This window comes from Dama dama, chromosome 15 (assembly GCF_033118175.1).
Source record: "Dama dama isolate Ldn47 chromosome 15, ASM3311817v1, whole genome shotgun sequence".
NCBI lineage: Eukaryota > Metazoa > Chordata > Mammalia > Artiodactyla > Cervidae > Dama > Dama dama.
In genome coordinates this window covers 44,042,356-44,056,122 of record NC_083695.1, presented here as the reverse complement: position 1 = coordinate 44,056,122, position 13,767 = coordinate 44,042,356, and positions in this window count along the sequence as shown.

Below are 13,767 nucleotides of genomic sequence, written 5' to 3'. Positions count from 1 at the left end.
CAGATGAATCATAGATCTAGGTGTAAAGGCTGAAACTATAAAGCTTTTAAAAGCATCAATTTTAAAAGCACTCCCATCATTTGGGGAGTGGCATTTTTTTTGACAAGATACAGAAACCAAAACTGATAATCAAAATCAGAAATGCATGTTCATAAAGATACATCATAAGAAAGTGAAAAAGCATTCTGACTGGGAGAAAATGTTCACAAATAATTTGCTTGACAAAGGACTTTATCCAGAATATAGAACTTAGAATTCAATGAAGAACAGCTCAGTTTTTAAATGGACTTGAATAGGTATTTAGCAAAGGATGATACATGAGTAACTAATAAACACATTTAAAAAACACTCCACATCATTAGTGATCATGGAAATGCACTTTTAAATTAAAAGATACTAAAAAAAAAAAAAATTACAAGATACTACCTATTCAGCAAAACAGCCAAAATTTAACCAATAACACTAAATGTTGCAAAAATGAGCAGTTGGAACTTTGTCAATGTTGCTGGTGAGAATGTAAAATCATAACACCACTTTGGAACAAAGTTTTGGGAGTTGCTTGTAAACGTAAAGATACATTTCTCCTTCAACTCAGCGTTTGCTTTTTGTGCAGGGAAAATTAAAGCATTCAACAGATGGTTGTGAAAAAATTTTCACAACAAATTTGTGAAAAAAAATGTTCATAGCCATTTTATTAATAGTAGCCAAACACTGGAAGCACAAATGTTTGTCCATCAGCAGGCAATGGATAAACTGTATTTATGCAATAGAATTTAGCAATAAAGGAATGACCTACTAATTCAATCAGAAATGTGGATAAATCTCATATTTAATGCTGAGTGGAAGAAGCCAAATAAACTTACATATAGCATGAATCAACTGACACAAATTTATAGAAAACTAAGGTGAAAACATTCACAACTGTTCACTTAGAAGACAATAACAAAAAGTTAAGTGAAAAATTCTTTTATGTTTAGAAAATTAAAAGCTAACCTGATAAGGGTTAGAGAAGTTATGGTGGAAAATGTTTAAAAATTAGGACTAACAACAAAAGTCTTACGATGTATCAAAACCATACTAAGGATAAATGTTTGACTTTAAATGTTAGTATATGAAAAACAATGGCTGAAAATTCTAAAAGACAAGTCTCCATTTTAAAAATAGAACAAGAGCAATACAATAAACCTTTGATAAGGAGAAAGAAGGTAATAGAAAAAACTTTTTTAATTGGCCTAAAATAGACTTTGAAAAGGGAAATTAGCTTTGGGGACACTGACCAAGAAGGAAAAAGTACATATTTAAAATGAACTATAAAAATAAAAAAGTACAGAGATAGAAATTTAAAAGACATTAATTGAATAGTCTGAATAGATATGTTAATAGATATGTTAATAGAAATTGATAATGTAAATGAAGTTATCAAATTAGAAAAATGAAGTGAATAAAACAAAAAGAAATGGAAAGCAAAAGAGCTTTATGACTTCTAAAAAAGCATTAAAAAATTCCATAACATATATATTGAAAGTTATTTCCGCTAAGCTTTCAATAAATCTAATTTTACACAAATTCTTCTGGAGCACTGAAAAAGAGGGAACACCTCTATAAACACCTGATGAAGTACATATGACATTGGTAACAAAATAAGACAAGGACAGCAAGGAAAATTGCAGGATTACCCCACTGAAAACTATTGTGACACTAAATTCCTTTAAAACATGTAAGTAAATTGAATCCAGGAATATATATATATATATCAATATATACATATTGAACCCAGGGCTCCTGCATTTCAAGTGGAGTCTTTACCATCTGAGCCACCAGGGAAGCCCAATCATGCTTAAGAATGCGTAGACAGAAAAACTCTAGAAGGCTACTAATCAAACACATAAAAATGATTTTTCCGTGGGAAGATGAGATGAAGGGATATGTCAAGGTGAATTTTGCTTAATTGGTATTCATTTCGGTTTTTAAAAAAATAAGTTATTCATTTTATATAAATTAAAAAATAGATTTGAAAGGCTAGAAAAATCAAATGAACAGACACAAAGTTGGTATTTTTGCCACTGCTACCTAGTCACTGTCTGCAGAGGATGCGAAGAGACTTAATGGTGATATGGATGGTATCATCAACTCAATGGACATGAATCTGAGCAAAATCCGGGAGATAGTGATGGACAGGGAAGGCCAGCGTGCTACAGTCCATGGGGTCACAAAGAGTTGGACATGATTGAGCGACCGAACAACAACAAATACTACCTGATGACTGATTTGAAACCTGCTAATTTTTTAGCTGCTCAGTCATGTTTGACTCCTTGCAACCCATGGGCTGTAGCCTGCCAGGCTCCTCTGTCCATGGAATTCTCCAGGCCAGAAGTCTTTTAGAATATGAAAGATCAGAAGTTTTACTGGGGCAATTTTTCTCATAACCACTGCAAGGAATTTCTGACATGCAAGACTTGACTTGAGCTCTGAAATGGGGATGACTTACAACAAAGGGTTTATCATCCAGTAAAACTGAGCATTTGGGACTTCCTTGGCAGTTCAGTGGTTAAAACTCCATGCTTCCAATGCAGGGGGTACAGGTTCGATACCTGGTCAGGGAACTAAGATCCTACATGCCTCAAGGCACAGGCCAAGAAAAAATTTTTTAACTGAGCTTTTCATTCCACTAGCTACAAAACTGTAAGAGCCCAAAGTCTATATGGTGGTTTGGGGGAGAATGATTGCAATATGAAATTAATGTTGGCACAAATCCTAAGGTATGTGAACCTTGGATTTTATTTGGAGAGTTTTTCTGTGACTGCTATGGTCCAAAGTAGTAATAGGTACTTTCCCATGTCTCTTCTCTGATATAATCTCTCCAACATCCTGGAAAGGTGAATGGTATCTGTATTTCACTGAGAAATAAATTGAGGCTCTGGGAGGTTAAGTTGGTTACCAGCGGTCCCACAAGGGGCAGAATCAGGATTCAAACCCACATCTGCCTGATCCCAAAGGTAAGCACCCACCCAGTTCTACCTGGGATGACCTCTTGTTTTTATTCCCTGCAAGTGTCTCCATCTTTCTGTTTCATGGGTTTCCTCATTCAGACTGAGTTTATTGAGAGCATGAACTACAACTTACTTAAGTTTGAATGCTCAAGGTCCTGATGAAACTAGCTTAAAATAACTATATCTCAACCAATTTCTAAAATAAATTCTGATTTCTTAGAGCAAAGAAGAAACCATTTAAAGTTCTAAGGAAGACAGTAATTAGAAGCAGTAGGACTCTAGGAGGGACATAGTTAAGAAAAAAAATTAGGCTGCTGGATACCTCATTAGTTTGAATGTGCTGAGAAGCAATTTACATTTCAGTTGGCAATTTGGGATGAGTTAGAGATAGGTATTTAGAAAACCAAGCTAATTATTATTATTAGCTTGGTTACCAAAGTTCTTGTGCAGGAACTTGATTACAAAAATTGAAATAAAGGTATATTATATACAACTCATCTGGGAATAATACTTACATAATAGTTAGGAATATTGAATACTGAATATTGATTTCATCAAAACTTGTGATATAGGTAGGTTGGAAGGCTAAGTGTGGGGTGGGGGCCATAGGAGAGGGAATCCCAGTCTTCCAGGGTGGCCAGTTGATGAAAAAAAATCAGAAATAGCAGTACAAGAATATTGTTTAGAAATAAGGAGGTAACAGGCAGAAGAAACAGCTCAAAGAACAGGAAGTGGGTGCTTCTGGGGAACTGGTTGGGGTGCGTTGGAGGAGAGACAAAGGAACTGATCTATTTCACTGTAAACTTTTCCATTGTAAAACTTCTGACTTTTAAGGTACATACATATATTACTTTGATAGAGATAAAACTTAAATTATAAAGTGAGGGGTAGCTGGCACTGTCTTCAGGGTGTAACCCACATCCTGAGTTGAACCTTTAGACCATGGAACAGTTTCTGAAGTACTTGAGCATGAATTCCTACATGATTAGCCATGTGGAGCATCAAATAATTTTTGGTGACTAAACTGAAACAAAAATAAGTGTTTGGGGTTACAGTACTGAGGTTATTAGTACTCTCGCCATACAGCACATCATGGAAAATAAAACAACACAAATCAAATATTACTTAAGCACATACTGCTACTCCAACCTTTTCTGATTTTTGCTGCTGTCATTCAAGATGAAAATGTAAGCACAATTTTCATAAAAAGAACTCACCTATACTGAACACTCACTGTATCTGTGCCAGACCCTGAATAAACCACTTCCTGCCTTTAACCTTTGGATCACTGAACAGTTTCTGAAACGGTAAGCATGAATGACTGCACAACCTACCGCGACCAGCCAGAAATAGCTTAAGTGGGCTAATATTAAATACAACATTTACTTTTAGGGTTTTAGGAGTAAGTGACTGGGCAAAATCATACAAGAGAGACTAAAATGGAATAAAGTAAACCATCTTTTTAAAGCACCTGTTAATTTTCTACTGACTACATCTTGCCTCTCCAACCTAGGATGACATTTTGAGTGATGTTTTAATATAAACTGCTAACCTTTACTGGGCATCTAGGATGTGCCTGGCACAGTGTTCACTGTTTAGATACTTCCACAAGAGCTGATGTTTCAGTTCTGGGGTCCTAAATCTATCCTTGAAGAATTTACAAAGTGTGAACAAGCTAATTTTTAACTAAATTTTTAGGCAGTGTGAAGGTAAAAAGCTATTGGAGGCTCACTTTCAGCCTTGCTTGGAAGTTAATGAATTATTTATGATGTATTTAACAGTATGTAGCCCTCTTCTGTACATCAAGTTAATATATGATGATGTTTTCATCAAATCTTCCATGTGGTCAAATGACCCACCAGTGCTGGACCACAAGAGTGTACAGCCTCCTGTAGTAGAAAAATGAACAATTCTTTTGGAAGAGGCAGTGCCAAGTGCGGACAGCCGACCAGGGAATGGTTCCGTGGCAGCTGATAAAGTGGCTGGGCACAGCCGTCTACAGGACTGCGCTGCTCCAGCAGTCCCCGTAGAAGCCAATCATCTATTGTGGATCTACAAGGTGCTCTGTATGGTGCCAGGGGCTTTATGCAGTGCCTCATTAATCATCACACTAGGAGGAACTGCAGCCTGAATGCAGTTAGCAGATAATGACTAAGTCAGTACTGTATCCCAGTTCTCTAAGCCTGTCCTGTATCAGCGATGCTCCCCGAGTCTGCAAGCTCTGAAGGGAAGTTATGCCCTGCTTGAGCTCCATGGGTGTTTTCTGAAATTATCTACTGGTTTAGAAGACTGATTGACATATTTTATGTGCAGCCTTTCACAATTTATTTCTGTTTTGCTCCATCTACATTTTTTATAATACTTTAGTTTTTTGAAGATGTAGCCGGAATGAGATATCCAGGAGAAAGCTAGGTGTAGTGGGGAACAGTTTCAAGAGAGAGGACTGATGTAATTGTCCAAATATGGGTTTACCCCCAAATAAAGTTTTCTTTCATAAAAGAAATAAAAAATCTTAATCTCCCTGTTATAGAACGGATGATACCTCTGTGTATTTCCTTAAGCAAGTTTTCTTAGACACACAGAGGATACCTCATACTGGTGCAAAGCCCAAGGCTGTGGTTTAACATGTTTTTATGTTTGTTTTAGGGACACTGGCAGCCATTATCTGCAACTTTCACAAGAGCTCAATGGGAAAGGAGATGATGTATTAAAAGTAACGCCTGCAGGCATGTTAAGAAGAGGGAAGCCCTTATTTGAGCTGCCCCAGGTGCTACCGGGCTTCCCTCATAGCTCAGTTGGTAAAGAATCTGCCTTCATTGCAGGATACCCCAGTTCGATCCCTGGGTTGGGAAGATCAGCTGGAGAAGGGATAGGCTCCCCACTCCAGTATTCTTGGTCTTCCCTTGTGGCTCAGCTGGTAAAGAATCCATCTGCAATGCAGGAGACCTGGGTTGGGAAGATCGCCTGGAGAAAGGAAAGGCTACCCAGTATTCTGGCCTGGAGAATTCCATGGACTGTTTAATCCATGGGGTCGCAGAGAGTTGGACATGACCGAGTGATTTTCACTCATAGATGATACTGGTAACATGGAGAAGACATGCCTACTGAGCCCTGCTCAAATTTCTGGCCCACAGAATTATAACTGACAAAGGACTGTTGTTTTAAGCTACTAAGGTTTAGTATACTTTGTTACACAGCTATAGCTGAATGAAACAGAACTTTATTAGGAAGAGCCTAAGTTGGAAACAGTCATAGGCCAAGGTTGAATCCAAGCAACCTAAACTCAAGAGACACAAAAGATCCACAGAGAAGTGGGTGAAAAGGTGAAGGAATGAGGCAAGTACAGGGGGAAACAAACTAGGGTAGGATGAAGCTAGTTCTGTTGCTGAGGGATAAATAAGATGGCCTGATCCTTAGGGGAGAACTTCCTACCACGTCTGCACATGGCAGAAGTTCAAAAAGTATTTGTTGAATAAACAAATGAATTCATGAGGCAGTCAGCTTTCCCGTTCTACTTATCTCTATTCCATCAGAAAAATACATTCCTTTCAACTGGTTGAGAGGAATGTTCAGCTGGTTTCTTGTTTATCTATGAGCCATACTGTGTGCCTAATAATACTCAATTTATTTGCTGTGTTTGCTCACTGCGATTCAAGTGGCTTTTCTCAGGCAAAATGTCAAGGGTTCCAGAATTCTTATACAGGGCATTCTGGGGAGGAGAAACTGGGTTGAAACGGGACATGAATTTCTTTTTTAATTGTATCACCTACATATGGTAAATAGACAAATCTTAATTGTTCAACAATATAAAATGTGTATGTAATAACATGCCCATGTATATACCATACAATCACCACTCAGATCAATATCCAGAACATTTCTATCATTCCAAAGGTTCCCTCGTGTATTTTCTTAGGTAACATGAGGCAACCACTACTCTGACTTCTATCATCATAGATTAACTAACCTGCTCTTGAACTTCATACATATGGAAATATGCAGCATGTGTGTATTTGACTTTTTGTCCACATAATGTCAAAGATTTGTCCATATTGTATCAGTAATTTGTTCTTTTTATTATGCAAATATATCAACACTTACATACATTGTTGATGAATATGTAGGTCATTTCCAGTTTGGGCTATTACAAATAAGGTTGCCATGAACATTTTCATCCATGTCTTTTGTAGACATATGCTTTCATTTCTCTTGGGTGAATACCTAGTAATGAAATTACTGAATGATAGGGTTGAGCATATATTTAGCTTTAGTAGATAAAGTCCAACAGTTTTTAGAAGAGAATAAGATGGTCTACTCTCTCTGAAAATGAAAGGTGCTCTGTATCCTTTTCAGCACTTAATATGGTCAGACTTCTATGTTTTAGCTGTCTTGTCTGGTACGTAATTGGTATCTCACTGAGGTTTTAATTTGCATTTCCCACATGAGTGATGAGGTTAAGCACTTTTTCAATGCTTATTTACCATTTGGAAGTCTCTTTATAAAGTGCCTGTTCAAGACCTATTTAAAAAAAAAAAAAAAAATTATTTTTGGCTGCACTGGGTCCTTGTCGCTGTGCTCAGGGTTTCTCCAGTTGCGGCGAGCTGGCACTACTCTCTGGCTGGGGTGCGTGGGCTTCTCATTGCAATGGCTTCTCTTGTTGTGGAGTACAGGCTCAAGGGCACGCAAGCTTCAGTATCTGTGGCTCACGGGCTCCAGAGCACGGGCTTAGTTGCCCCAAGGCATGTGGGGGTCCTCCCAAACCAGGGTAGAACTGGTATCCCCTGCATTGCAAGGCAGATTCTTAACCACTGGACCACCAGGGCAGCCCTACAAAGTGCCTGTTCAAGTTTTTTGCCCATTTTTTAATTGAGTTGTTTGTACTTTTTCTTACGTAGGTGTTCTTTTGTCAGATTGATGTTACAAATTTATTGTCCTAGTTTCTGGCTTGCCTCTTAATGAAATCTTTTGCTTGACATTAATATTTATTTTTAATCATCCAAGAGTTATTTTTTAAAAATATGATGTATACATAAATTACAATAATAATAAAAGGGATACATGCAAACCCACCCCAAATTTCAGATCTAGAACATGATTCCTACTTTGGAGCAGCTTACCCTTGAAGTCAACTACTCCCTCCCTGCCTCTCCCTCAGAGGTAATTCCTGCCTTGAATTTCGTGTTTATCACTCTCATACTTTTAAAAATAATGTTACCTAATACGGATATATCTCTAAGCAACCTGTTGCTCCACTTGCTTGCTTTTGAGATTTATAAAAACAGTCTCATACTGTGTGTCTTCTTAGGCTTTCTTTTTCTTTCCTCCTACTCACTTTATGTTTCCAAGATTCATCTTTATTTCTGCATGTAGCTGTAGGTCATCCATTTTTCACAGCTGGATGACATTCTGCTACGTGATCTTTTTTCACAATTTATTTATGCATTATCCCACCCATGGAAATACAGGTTGTTCTCAGTACTTATTTATTTCAAAGAATGCTGTTAGGATCCATCTTGCAAATATCTTCTTGTGCACCTGTTCAAGGGTTTCTCCAGGGTACGTACAAAAGAGTGGATTATACAGCTCATAGGATGTGGTCATATTCAGTTTTGCAAAACACTGTCAAATTGTTTTCCAAAGTGGTTGTACCAATTTATACTCCCATCTGCATTAAAGGTACTCCCATTGCTCCATACTTCCCCTAACACTGAAGTATTAATTTTTTTTCTAATTTAATGGGTATAAAATGATATCTCATTGTCATCTTAACTTCCATTTTCTTCATTACTAATGAGCTGGAGCATATTTATGGACCACCGGTCTTTTGTACATTTTGGGGTTATCTTTTCCTTATTTATTGTTATAATTATTTATTCTCAATAGTATTCCTTTGTTGGTTAGATATGTTATGAAAATGTTCCCGCAGCTTGTAGACTGACTCTTCACTTTCTTCACTGTCTTTTGACAAAAAGAAGTTCTTGATTTTAAAGTAGTTGCTTTATTAGTCTTTTTCATGATTAGAGTTTTTTCCTTTTGGTTGTACCACGTGCTTGCAGGATCTTAGTTTCCCAACTGGGGACAGAACGAGGGGCTGCAGCCGTGAAAGCACTGAGTCCTAACCACTGGACAGCCAGGGAGCTCCCAGAATTTTAAAATGTTATTTAGTAAACAATTCTCTACTCAAATTGATAAAGACATTCATCTGTATTACCTTCTAAAAGTATTAAACTTTGCTTTCATATTTTAAGTGTTTGATTTGGAATTGATTCTGTGCGTCAAATGTCAACTTCATTTTTTTTCCATATGAATAACCAATTGTCCTAGCTTGACAGGTCTTCCTTCTCTATTGGGTCTTTGTAGTAGGCTGAATAATGGTTCCTCAAAGATGTCCACTTCCTAATTCTTGGAACCTGAGAATGTGGTATCTTTTATGGCATAAGGGAATTTGCAGGTGTTGATTAAGGATCTTAAGAATGGGAGATTATCTTGGATTATGTGGGTGAATCCAATGCTATCAGAAGGATCTTCATAAGAGGGGGGAATAGACATATAGTCAGAGAAATACTAGGACAGATGCAGAGGTCTGTAGGCAATCTTTAGAAAGTGGAAAAGGACTAACAGCACATTCTTATCTAGAACTTCTAAAAGGAACAAAACCCCGTGGACACACTTTAGAATTCTGACCTCCGGAGCTATGTGATAATCAATCTGTGTTGCTTTAAGCCACATAGCCTTTGTTAATTTGTTGCAGCAGCCAATGGGAACTAATATAGTTTTCCTCATCACCTTTGTCATATATCAAGGTTCCATATTATTCTGAGGCTTTCTAGGCTCTCTATTCTGCTCCCCTGAAAGTGAAAGTGAAGTAGATCAGTCATGTCCGACCCTGTGGACTGCAGCCTAGCAGGCCCCTCCGTCCATGGGATTCTCCAGGCAAGAGTACTGAAGTGGATTGCCGTGCCCTCCTCCAGGGGATCGTCGTGACCCAGGGATTAAACCCCCATCCCTTACATCTCCTGCACTGGCAAGTGGGTTCTTTACCACTAGTGCCACCTGTTAATTACAGTAGCTTAACTATTTATCCTGGTAAAGCATCCTCCTCCTTCATCCTCCTCCTCCCTATGTCTTGGCTACTTACTCTTCTTAGGCCTTTGCTTTTCCAGATAAATTTCAGAATCTGCCTGTCAAGTTCCTCACAGGACCCTAATGTGGTTTTGTTTAGAAATATATGTCCCCCTAGGGCTCTTGTGCTGGTGCCAAACCAGTCTTTAGGTTCACCCTTAGGTAAACTATCTTTCCCAGCTTCCAGACACATCAGTGTGCAGCCTAGCTCTGAAACTTCCCCCTCTCCCACCCGCCAACCGGCCATGGCTGCCCATCCCCTCTGGAGTCTGAACACCTCCCCACGGCATTCAAGGACCCCCGGCATTTCATCCCCTGCTCCAGCCCTTGCTTCTTCTGTTCTTACTTCAGATACTGGTGTGTCCTCCCCTCTCATCCGCAGGCCCAGTACTAGAACTTCTGAGGGCTGCCGAGCAGGCTGACTCAACCTTCTGCCCCCAAGGCCCGCTCTAAGCTGCCAAGTAGCAGTAAGGAGGGTGGGAGATCGCCCTTGGCGGACTCCAAATCCAGGGCTCCAGTCCCTGCCTGCACCTCTGAGCGGATGGTGGAGGAAACCTCATCCCTGAGCCCAACCAGGTGGAAGTTCGCTCCACTTAGCTCCCATCACCCAGCGGCGGCACTGGAGGCCCCAGGAGGAGTACGCTGCCCAAGGACCACCTGGAGAGGAATCTGATACAGGCGGGTTCCAAGGGCCGCCTTAGGCTCCTGTGTCTGCCTGTCCTTGTCTGATCTCTCCCTGGGCTCTCACCAGCATGCCGGGCCCAGCGGGCGCGGGGCCAGGATTTGCGGGCGTCACCACTGGGGTAAGTAGGTGCGCGGGGTGACACGTCCTGGCATAGGCACCGCCTCCAGGAACCTCTTCCTGCGTGCTCCTTCCCCTGGCCACCACCGGGGCGCGCCTTAGGAGGCAGCTGGTACCCGGATTCAAGCCCACTCCCAGCCTTCAGAGAAGGGATGGAGGGCCAAGCCACCTCGCTCACTCCCCGAAGTCCCTAGGGAAGCCCATCGTCTCTGGATTGACTGCCCTGGATCAACTCCTTCTGGGCCTGGAATGTGTGACTTGGTGGGTGGCGAGGCTGACCCCAAACCAGTGCAAACAGCTCCAGAACCCAAGTCAGGCTGGGGTCCACGTGAGCGGGGCACTGGGGAAGTCCGCAATGTGGGCAACTGCAAGGGGACGCCCAGAGAGAAACGGGAGTTGGCCATAAGGAGTCCCCGGGACAAGCCACGCGGAATGGGCTGCCTCCTCCCAGGTCCAGATTGTTGCCTGGGGCTCAGCGGACCGCAGGCCTCTATCTACCCTTTTGCGTCGGGCTGCAGGCCGGGCCGGTTCTCCGATTGCTCAGGGCCACGCGCCAAGGCCTGCGGGTGTGATCCCTGGGCTTGCCAACCAACTGTGGGGCTCAGATCTCCAAAGCCCTCCTCCATGTCTCCTCTCCACTTCTGGGTTGGACTGGAGAGGCCTCTGGGCTCCGCAGGGGTCAGGTCCAAGAAATACAGTCCTTTCCTTGATTACAGCACCCCAGTGAGTTTCCAGCACGGTAGCCATTTCCCAACCTTGCCTTGACTAGAGGTCCCTGGAGCCTTTTTTTTTTTTTCCTACCTGACAGACTTGGCTTCTGTGGGCGTATGCTCGGGTGAGGGAGTTAGAAGTTCTTAGTCTGTATCAAATATCCAATATATAGAAAATGACACAAAAATAAATGTGAAGCTTAGTGAATTATTACAAAAAGAATAACCTTGTATGGTTCAGTATCTTCAAGTCAATGTGATATATACCACATTAACAAACTGAAGAATTAAAATCATATGTTCAACTCAATAGATGCAGAAAAAACTTCTGGCAAAATTCAAAATACATTTATGATAAAAATTCTCCAGAAAGTAAGTATAAAGGGAACATACCTAAACACAATAAAGGCCACACCCAAGCTAATACTGTATTCAACAGTTAAAAGCTGAAAGCGTTTTCTCTAAGATCAGGAACAAGACAAGGATGCTCACTCTTGCCACTATTATTCAACACAGTATTGGAAATCCTAGCCACAGCAGTCAGACAAAAAACAAAACAAAACAAAAAATAAAAGGAATCCAAAATGGAAAGGAAGAAGTAAATCTGTTACTGTTCACAGATGGTATGATACCATACATAGAAAATCATAAAGCCACCATCAAAAAACTATTACAGCTCATCAATCAATTCAATAGTCAAGTTGCAAGATATAAAATTAACATACACAAATCTGTCACATTCCTGTACACTAAGAACTATCAGAAAGAGAAATTAAGAAAACAATCACAGTTGCTATCACATCAAAAAGAATACGACACTGATGAAAGAAACTGAAGATCATATCAAAAGATGGAGAGAGATACTGTGTTCATGGATTGGAAGGATTAATATTGTTACAATGACATTCTACCAAGGCAAACTACAGGTGCTATCCAATCCACGTCAAAACACCAACAGCATTTTTCAGAGAACTAGAACAAATATTTCTAAATTTGTATGGAAACGAAGACTCCAACTAGCCAAAGCAACCTTAAGAGAAAAGAACAGATATGGAGGTATCATGCTCCTGGACTTTACACAACAAAACTACAGTAATCAAACCAGTGTGATGCTGGCACAAAAACAGACAAATAGATCAATGGAAAAAGAACAGAGTGTCCTCAGAAATAAAACCCATAAATAAATGGTCAGTTAATCTACAACAAAAGAGGCAAGAATGTACAATGGGGAAAAGAGAGGGCTCTTCATAAATGTGCTGGGAAAAACTGGATAGCTACATGTAAAAGAATGATTAGAACATTTTCTCACACTATATAAAAAAATAAACTCAAAGTGAATTAAAGACCTAATTGTTATACCAGAAACCATAAAACTTCTAGAAGAAAGCAAACAGAACACATAAATTTGACATAAATTGTAGCAATTTTAAAATAATTTCTCTCCTAAGAGGAGGGAAGTACAACAAAAAATAAACAAATGGGAGCTACTTAAACTTAAAAGCTTTTGCATAGCCAAGGAAACCATCTACAAAACAAAAAGACAAACTACTGAACTGGAGAAAATATTTGCAAACAATATGATCGATAAGGGGTTAATATCCAAAATACATAAACAGCTCATACAAGTCAACATCAAGAACCCAAACAACCTGATTAAAAATATGCATAAGATGTGAATAGATATCTTCCCAAAGAGACACACAGATGGCCAATAGGCACCTGAAAAGATGCTCAACAATATATCAAAGAAATGCAAATCAAAACCACAATGAGATATTACCTCCCACCTGCAAGAATGATTATCATCAAAAAGACAACAAATAACAAATGTTCTTGAAGATATGGGGAAAAAGAAACTCTTGTAGAATACAAAAACATCAACTTGAAAAGATATATGCACTCCAATGTTCATAGCAGCATTATTTACAATAGCCAAGCTATGGAGGCAATTTAAGTGTCCAGCAACAGATAAATAAATAAAATATATATGTAAACTACATATGTGTGTATGTATGTGTGTATATAGACATGTGTGTGTGTGTGTGTGTTAGTTGCTCAGTCATGTCTGACTCTTTGCGACCTTATGGACAGTAGCCCGCCAGGCTCCTCTGTCCATGGGATTCTCTAGGCAAGAATACTGGAA